The 8,292-nt window shown below is 35.3% G+C and overlaps 1 protein-coding gene and 1 long non-coding RNA gene across 2 annotated transcripts in view; one reads left to right on the top strand and one right to left on the bottom strand.

Moving 5' to 3' along the window:
- Ar (androgen receptor) overlaps positions 1 to 8,292 on the top strand; it is a 188,992-nt gene that overhangs the window by 49,151 nt on the left and 131,549 nt on the right. The window lies entirely within an intron of this gene.
- LOC116087017 overlaps positions 3,778 to 8,292 on the bottom strand; it is a 48,085-nt gene continuing 43,570 nt past the window's right edge. The window contains exon 3 of the long non-coding RNA XR_004117223.1: positions 3,778 to 3,850. This is a non-coding gene — a long non-coding RNA (uncharacterized LOC116087017). The remainder of the gene's footprint in view (positions 3,851 to 8,292) is intronic.

An 8,292-nucleotide genomic window follows, 5' to 3' on the forward strand; every position in this document is an offset into this window, starting at 1 on the left:
GAAGTTGAGAATTGCTCTTTCCATATCTGTGAAGAATTGTGTTGGAATTTTGGTAGGAACTGCATTGACTCTGTAGATTGCTTTTGGTAGGATGGCTATTTTTACTATGTTAATCCTGCCAATCTATGAGCACAGGAGATTGCTCTATTTTCTGAGATCTTCAATTTCTTTCTTGGGAGACTTGAAGTTCTTGTCATACAGACTTTTCACTTGTTTGGTTAGAGTTACCCCCAAGATATTTTATATTATTTGTGACTATCTTGAAGGGTGTTGTTTCCCTATTTTCTTTCTCAGCCCATTTATCATTTGTGTAAGGGAAGGCTACTGATTTGTTTGTGTCAATTTTGCATCCCACCATTTTGCTGAAGTTATCAGCTGTAGGAGTTCTCTGGTAGAATTTTGGGCTCCCTTATGTATACCAGCATATCCTCAGCAAATAGTGATACTTTTACTTCTTTTTTTCCAATTTGTATTCCCTTGATCTCCTCAAAGTTCTAGCTAGAGTAATAAGACAACAAAAGGAGATCCCACTCCCTTTCAAATTGAAAACCTCTTCTTTAATTTCCTCCATCCATGCTTTTATGTCAACTAATGTCTTTATGTAGATATTGTTTAGGCAATTTTAGATATTTCATGTATCCAGCTTCCCTATTATGTCTATAATATGCTATCTCACAGCAGATATCCTGGTCTTCTGAATTTTAAAGTATTTCTGCCCACTTTTCCTTGATGGTCGCTGAAACTTAGGCATAGAAGTTAAATAATAGATGTATCCTTTGGCATGAGCCATCCCAGAGGCATGTAGTTTCTTCATTTTTTTCCAAATATCATTCAACTAATTAATGGATAATGAGAATGTGGTACAAATACACAATGAAATTCTATTTATGTGTAAAGAAACATGAAATTTGTAGTAAATGAATTTAACTGTTTATGTTATACTGAGTAAGGTAACCAGGACCCAGAACAGAAAACACCAAATTTATGTTTTCTCTTATTTGGAGACTTTGTCTCTGATTCTTTAGGTTTGAGTACGTAACTTGTATAAACCGAAGTCAGAAAGAAAATAAAAGGTTTAATGTTAGGATGGAGATAAATATGAGCTCTAGAGAGGTTGAAAATAACACACAGATAAAATGCATAGGAAAATGGGAAAATTGGAGGGAGAAATTTGGGTATGGAGAAAGAAGGGTAATGGGGGAATGAGAGAGATAACAGTACAAATGTTTGAGAAACCCATAGAGAAATATTATTTAATATGTTAACAATATAAGTATAATATAAGTGTTTACACACACACATCAAATGAAGTTATGACACAAAGGATGGTAATGCCTTCTTCCATGGGAGCTCTTACCTGTTTACTACTATTTGAAGGTAAGACCCTGTTGATGAGCACACCAGATACTTCATAGAGACTTAGAGGAACAAAGTGTGAAGTGAGGTCTAGCTCACATAGCACCAGTCACAACGAAGAATAGCAAAGGATAATACTACTGACTCAGCAAGATAGCTCAAGGGGTGCAATAGTGGCTCTTTTATCTTGTGAATAACTAGTAGCTGTCTAATTGAACTTATAAGGCCTACTCAAAAGTAGAGTATGATTGCCTGGTATTTTAAACCTAGCCAATAATCCTAAATACTTACGATTTTTCCTTTGCTTGCTCATTTTTTTAATTACTACAGTTTTTTGAGATTATAGTGACCTCATTTCCTCCTTCTCTTCCCTCCCTCCAAACCCTATCAGATACCTCCCATTCCTATCTTCCAAATGCACAGCCTCTTTTTTCATTAATGGTTGTTATATACATATTTTCCTAGAAACATAAATATACCCTGTTCAGCCTGCGTAGTGTTACTTGTGTGTATGTTTTCAAGGCAGAGCATTAGGAATTGGATGTCCAATTGATGTGTTATCACCATGAGGAGGACTATATCTCTTGCTCTAAGCATTCATTAAATTGTCTGTAGTTTTTGTCTGTGTGTGTGTGCCTCCTGGGCATATGTCACTTCAGCAAGCCTACTGTTATTCTGATGACACTTGCCTATAAGAAAGCTGGAAGCAGACACAGGTGGATCTCTATGAGTCTGAAGCCAGCCTGGTCTATGTAGTGAGCTTCAGACCAGACAAGGACTATATGATGAGAACCTGTCTTAAACATGAAAACAAAACAAGTAATTACTTATTATTTTAACCACTTATAGGTGTAGCTCTCACCCCTCACAAAGAAGCTTTTATTTTGCAACAGACAGATGCACAACCCACCAAAATGTATAGGATCATGTTTTTATTTTAGCGTTTTTTTCTTATGTTTAAGTTATTTCAAATGTGTTTCTTCATTTTTCACTTACATTTTGAGACAGGGACTGGCCTCAAACTCATGATCTCTTTGCTTTAGTTTCCTAAGTGGTAGAGATTACAGGCATGCAAGTCTGTATATAAAGATTTTGAAGTCCTCTTATTGGTTTAATTTTTTGGCAATGTTTTGCATTGCCCAGTGTTTTTCAGTTTATTTAATTCATTGTCATCAAGGACTATAATATTCCTTATGGTCCCAATGAGCAGTTTTTATTTCAGAAGGATCATAGTACTGGGGAAGTAGAGACACTGAATAGGCAAATAGAAACCACTTTCCATGGTAGATGACATTTTATTGAAGCTATTTCAAAAGCTATTTACATTCTACAAAAGTGCTACTTTAAGAGGAATGCTATAAGAACAAATTATGTACTTTGGATAAGGTAAGGGATGTAAGCATCTATGAAAAGTATGGCAGATTATTGCCTTGCTTATTTTTATAAATTTCAAGCAAATAGTCCTTAGAATACTATTTCAGTAAAAACTGAATATACCTTTACATATTTCTAACACAACCATAAATTTGTGGTAGTGGGCTGTGGTAGACACCTTGAGAAAAATTTGTGAGCCTTGAGTTTCTTTCATTCTTTTTCTCTACTTTTTTAAAATTTTTTATTAGATATTTTCTTTATTTATATTTCAAATGTTATCCCCACTTTTTTTTTTCAGAGGGGAAACCAGGAAAGAGCTTTGGGTTTCTATATAATAGGTAAAGCCTATTTTATCTGCTCACTCTACTCTGTCATTATACCTTATGGCCTTTCTCACACTCTTTCTTTTCTTATTTGATTGAAGGGGCTGCATAAGTTTGTTTTCCTTTAATGTACAAGGACAAATGTTCTGTGAGATTATTTCTCCTAGTAATATCAGAAGTTACACCCATGAAAACTTGCTTACATGAGTGCCCAAATTTAAGCTGAACAAAGATGACACCAATACATGCACACAACAAAGTGGACAGAGAACAGCCTATGCAACCTCACCCCTACACAAAGAATTATAGGCAACTAAGGAAAGCTGGAGTAAGAGAAGTGGTCTTCCCCAGAAAAGCGCATACCAATTGGTGTCCAGTGACAAATGTCAGCCCTGAAACCATAGGCACAAGTAATACGATACAGACTGAACAGGTCATATTTAGGAATACATACATACATACATATATATATATATATATATATATATATGTAAATGCAATAACAATTAGTGAAAAAAGAGGCTCTGAGTTTGATGAGGAGCAGAGAAGAGTAAATAATAGTATTTAGAGAAAGAAAAAGAAGAGAAATATAAATATACTATAGTCTACAAAATAAAAAATAAAAGTAAAAAAATCTAGGCTCTTACCTCTCTATAAGAAGTGCCATAGCTTGTTAATTTATTTCTTTTTCTCAGAGTTGGCATGTTACTGCATACCTGTTTTGCTGGTGAGTTGTCTATTTTCCTTAAAGATGTTCAAGGTAGAAGGATTTCCAAGAAAAAGTGTCATGTTTCTTTCTATATAATAACCAAAATAAGTCTTATTGCCATTTGTCTTGTTTATATATATGCATAAATACAGTAATAATTGTTGTGTTGTACATAATAATGTGTAGAAGTATTTTATCTTTTGCTACAAGTATTTTATCCTTTTATAATGATTCAACTATAGTTAAAGACTTGCCGAATCTCTTTTCAAAGAATTTAAGTATGCTTATACTGGTGAGTACTGATATTTTAATAATTAAATCCCATAATATGGAAATATATTATGGTCAAAATGTTAAGAATTTTTCTTTAATTAATATCTATAACCTGAATATTTAATATATGTCCTATTGAAATTAAAGGTATCTTTTCCTGTCACTTTTGTGTGTTTAGATTTCAGCCTATAAACCCTTTCTCCATATAGGCCTCCCTTGATCATTTTATTTGAAGTTAATTGTATCATTACTTCCCTAAAACAACATGCTGTTTATTTCTGTCAAGTATGTACTCCCACTTGTCATTATGAGTTATAATTTATGTGTTCTTTGATTATAATTCACTCTACCCACTGGATTGGCAACTGTATGAGGGAAGAAACTTGTTCACTGCTATGTATAGTCTCAGCACTATGAGAGTGTTAAATAGAGAGAAGAGACTTAGTAAACATATATTCAATGAATTTATCATAAAAGAATACTCATATTTTAAACACTAAGAAGTTAAGCCTGAGATTTGTAGTTCTGGTTGCACACAAGAATCATTAAGGGAGCTATAAAACAAAGCATTCTGTCAAGTTGACAATGAAGGTTATCATCACTCTCATACTTAATGATTATTATATGCTAACTACTTTGCTAGACATTTGCTTTATGATTGTTCATATAAGCATCATAAGCAATATTGTGTGTTATCTTTTATACTTTCCCATGAGAAAACTGAAGGTGGAGAAAAATTATTTATTTAATGTCATCTAGGTCCTAAGTTGATTCTATCTTGTTTAAGCTTGTTTTATGGCTCTACCTATACAACAGAATCACTTATAGATTTTTTAATGTGCCTTCTAATATTTAGATACATTGAACATGAAGTATAGAATTTAGAATGGCCAACACACACACACACACACACACACACACACACACACGCACACACACTTCCAGATATGCCTGTGAAGATGTCAGAAATGCTTAACATGGAAGAATTATAGGTGTGGGTGGCATTCATGAGCTAAAATCTTAAGCCTGGACAAAGTGGAAAAGGGAAGCTGACACTAACTTATGAAAGAGTGGGAAGGGACAAGAGCATCTGCCTTGTGATGCTTTTGAATGCAGACCAATATGACTAATTGACTTATGCCCTGGCCTACATACCTTTCCTGTCATGATGGAGCACATTCTCATTCTGTGAACCAAAACAAACCCTTCCTTAAGTTGCAATGAGAAAAGGAATTTTACAGTTTATAGTAATCAAACAAAATCAGTCTGCCTCCTCTCCTCCAGTACCTCTTTCCCCATTTGTTATTCGTATCTACTCTTGTAATTGTGAGATTAGCGTAGCTCAGTATGCTATCTTTATTTGACATTGGCATTCTCTAGCAATTTTTCATAGAATATCAAACAAATTTCACTTGAGTCTTCAGGTACTTCTTATAGAATTTAAGATGTCAAGAGTTTCAAAACGAGAAACTTCAATTAAGAAAAAGTCATCACTGAATATTCATAATGCTTCAAATAGAAGGTTATATTTTATCCTCAGATAAAATTTAGATGCTACCTGGTTCTTGTTTTTCAAATGTGGTTCACAAAGCTGCTACTATCATCTTTGTCAGAACTGGATGGCTGCTGTTGCTATTCACTTAAAAACACATAACTAGGTGCTGGTGAGAGGGCTCAGCTGGTAAGAGCACTGACTGCTCTTCCATAGGTCCTGAATTCAAATCCCAGCAACCACATGGTGGCTCACAACCATCTGTAATGAGATCTGACTCCCTCTTCTGGTGTGTCTATATAATAATAAATAAATCTTTAAAAAAACACACACAACTAATATACTAGTTAACTATTTAGGCCCTCATACCATGGTGGATATTTTGCATCAATACTCAAAATAAATCTTCATGCTACTCAAACATGCACATTTTATAAATGAGAAAAAATGTTTCTCAGCCAACCATTGGACTGAGCACAAGATCCCCAATAGAGTAGCTAAAGAAAGGACCAAAGGAGCTGAAGGGGTTTGCAGGCCCAAAGGAGGAACAACAGTATGAACCAACCAAGAACCCCTGAGCTCCCAGGGACTAAACCACCAACCAAAGAGTACACATGGTAGGACTCATGGCTCCAGCAGCATATGTAGCAGAGGATGGCCATCAATGGGAGGAGACAATCAATGTTGGACATCAATAACAGGAGAGGGAGAAGGCTCCATGCCCCAGTGTAGGGGAATGCCAAGACAGGGAACCGGGAATGAGTAAGTTGGTGAGCAGAGGGAGGGGGGATGGTTTTTGGAGGGGAAACCAGGAAAGGGGATACATTTGAAACATAAATAAAGCAAATATCTAATAAAAATAAATCTTTTAAAAACAACAGCAACAACAACAAAAAAAGAGATAATTGATTATAGAGGCTGCACACAGCTAAGCCCAGCCTGGGATAGGAATGAGGGTGATAGAAAAACAAGAGAAAAGAGATTACATCAAAAATAATAGACTCTGATACAAAATCTTATAAAACTCAAGGAATGAAAATTTTAACAGGTATAGTTACCAAATAATCTAGTAAGTGAAAATTCCAGTGCCTGGCAATCTGTTAGACTAACAGCTTTAACATATTTGCTACTTAAAATATTATATTACATTTTTCCAACAATCTCATACATATATAGTGCATTCTGATTACCATCACCCTCTTCTACTCTCCCTTCATCCTTATCAGTCCCCACTTTCCCCTGCAATTCCTATTTCCACATCCATCCATTTTGTTGGTTTCTGTAGCCACTGGGTGTAAACAGAGGCATCAGTGTGATCAAGAGTTTTGAACTATCATTGGAGGCGGGTGAAATCATCACTGGGCACACAGCTAATGATCATTACTGCTTCTCCCTCAAAATCCACAGGTAGCCATATTTCTGTGAGGAAGAGTAAGATCATATGGGTTTGTGTGCAGTCTATGATTATCTACAGGCCCAGACTTGTGCAGGCAGCTGCTGCTGCTCTGAAAACATGGTTACATCAGATATGTCATGCCCAGAAGATTCCTTCCCACAAATCCTCTCTCCCTATGTTCCAGCTCTTACATTCTTTCCACCCTCTCTTCTACAATGTTTCCTTATCTTTAGAGAGTGTACTACAGATATCCTATTTAGGGATGAGTACTTGATCATTTATTCTCATAAATTGAACAAGCTGTTTCTCTCTGCATCTTCCTTCATCCATTTCAAAGAGAAGTTACTTTAACCAAATATGAAAGGAAAACTTATCTATGGGTTTAAATTAGGAATTCAGAAGGAAACATGACACTGTTTTTGTTTTGCTAAATAATAGTAGTAAGTTTCTCTTTTAGGTATGAAGCTTCTTCAACCATGAAGCTCTTGTTTTGCTTTGTAGTTGTTGGGGTTTTTGTTTTTGTTTGTGTTTGTGGGGTTTTTTTCTGGTTTTTCAGGACAGAGTTTCTCTGTGTAGCCCTGGCTGTCCTGGAACTCACTCTGTAGACCAGGCTGACCTCAAACTCAGAAATCCATCTGCCCCTGCCTCCCAAGTGCTGGGATTAAAGATGTATGCCACCACTGTCCGGCAGTAGTTGTTGGGTTTTGTTTTTATTTGATTACAATACCATGTATGAATTCCTACTTGTGGGATGGGCCTTAAAAACAAACAGAGATTATACTTATTGGTGGGTATAAGAAAAAATGTTTAGATTGTTATTAGAGATTGTGCTGGTTTTGTAAAATAGTAGTTGTAAGTTCTCCTCCAATATTCATGATTTCACTAATACTGAGTAATTAGCTAAGTTTCTGGTAATAATCATGGTTTCTTTACTGGTGAATGAGTCTTCAGTTCAGTAAGAGAGATATTAGTTACTTCCAAAGTATGTGAGTAATTGCTGTTCAGGTAGAGTGAACAAGGATAACACCAATAGATATTTCAAGGTGAACTGGGAAAACCCCTTGAGACCTCAAACTTATACAATGAACTGCAGGCGACTAAGGAATGCTAAAAGCGTAAGAAATAATTTTCCCCAGGAAGAGCACACCAATTGGTTATCCAATATCAAGTAGCCATCCCTGAAAACATACATACAAGTAACATTATAAAACTGAACATGTTATATTTAGGAATGAATATGCATATATGCATATAATAGAAAGTAAGTACAAAAAAGGCCATAAATTGAAAGATATCAAGGATGGGTATAAGTGAAGAGTCAGAAGAAAGAAAGGGAGGGCAGAAATCTTTTTTTTTTTTTTATTGATTT

The sequence above is a fragment of the Mastomys coucha genome, chromosome X (genome assembly GCF_008632895.1).
Source record: "Mastomys coucha isolate ucsf_1 chromosome X, UCSF_Mcou_1, whole genome shotgun sequence".
Taxonomy (NCBI): domain Eukaryota; kingdom Metazoa; phylum Chordata; class Mammalia; order Rodentia; family Muridae; genus Mastomys; species Mastomys coucha.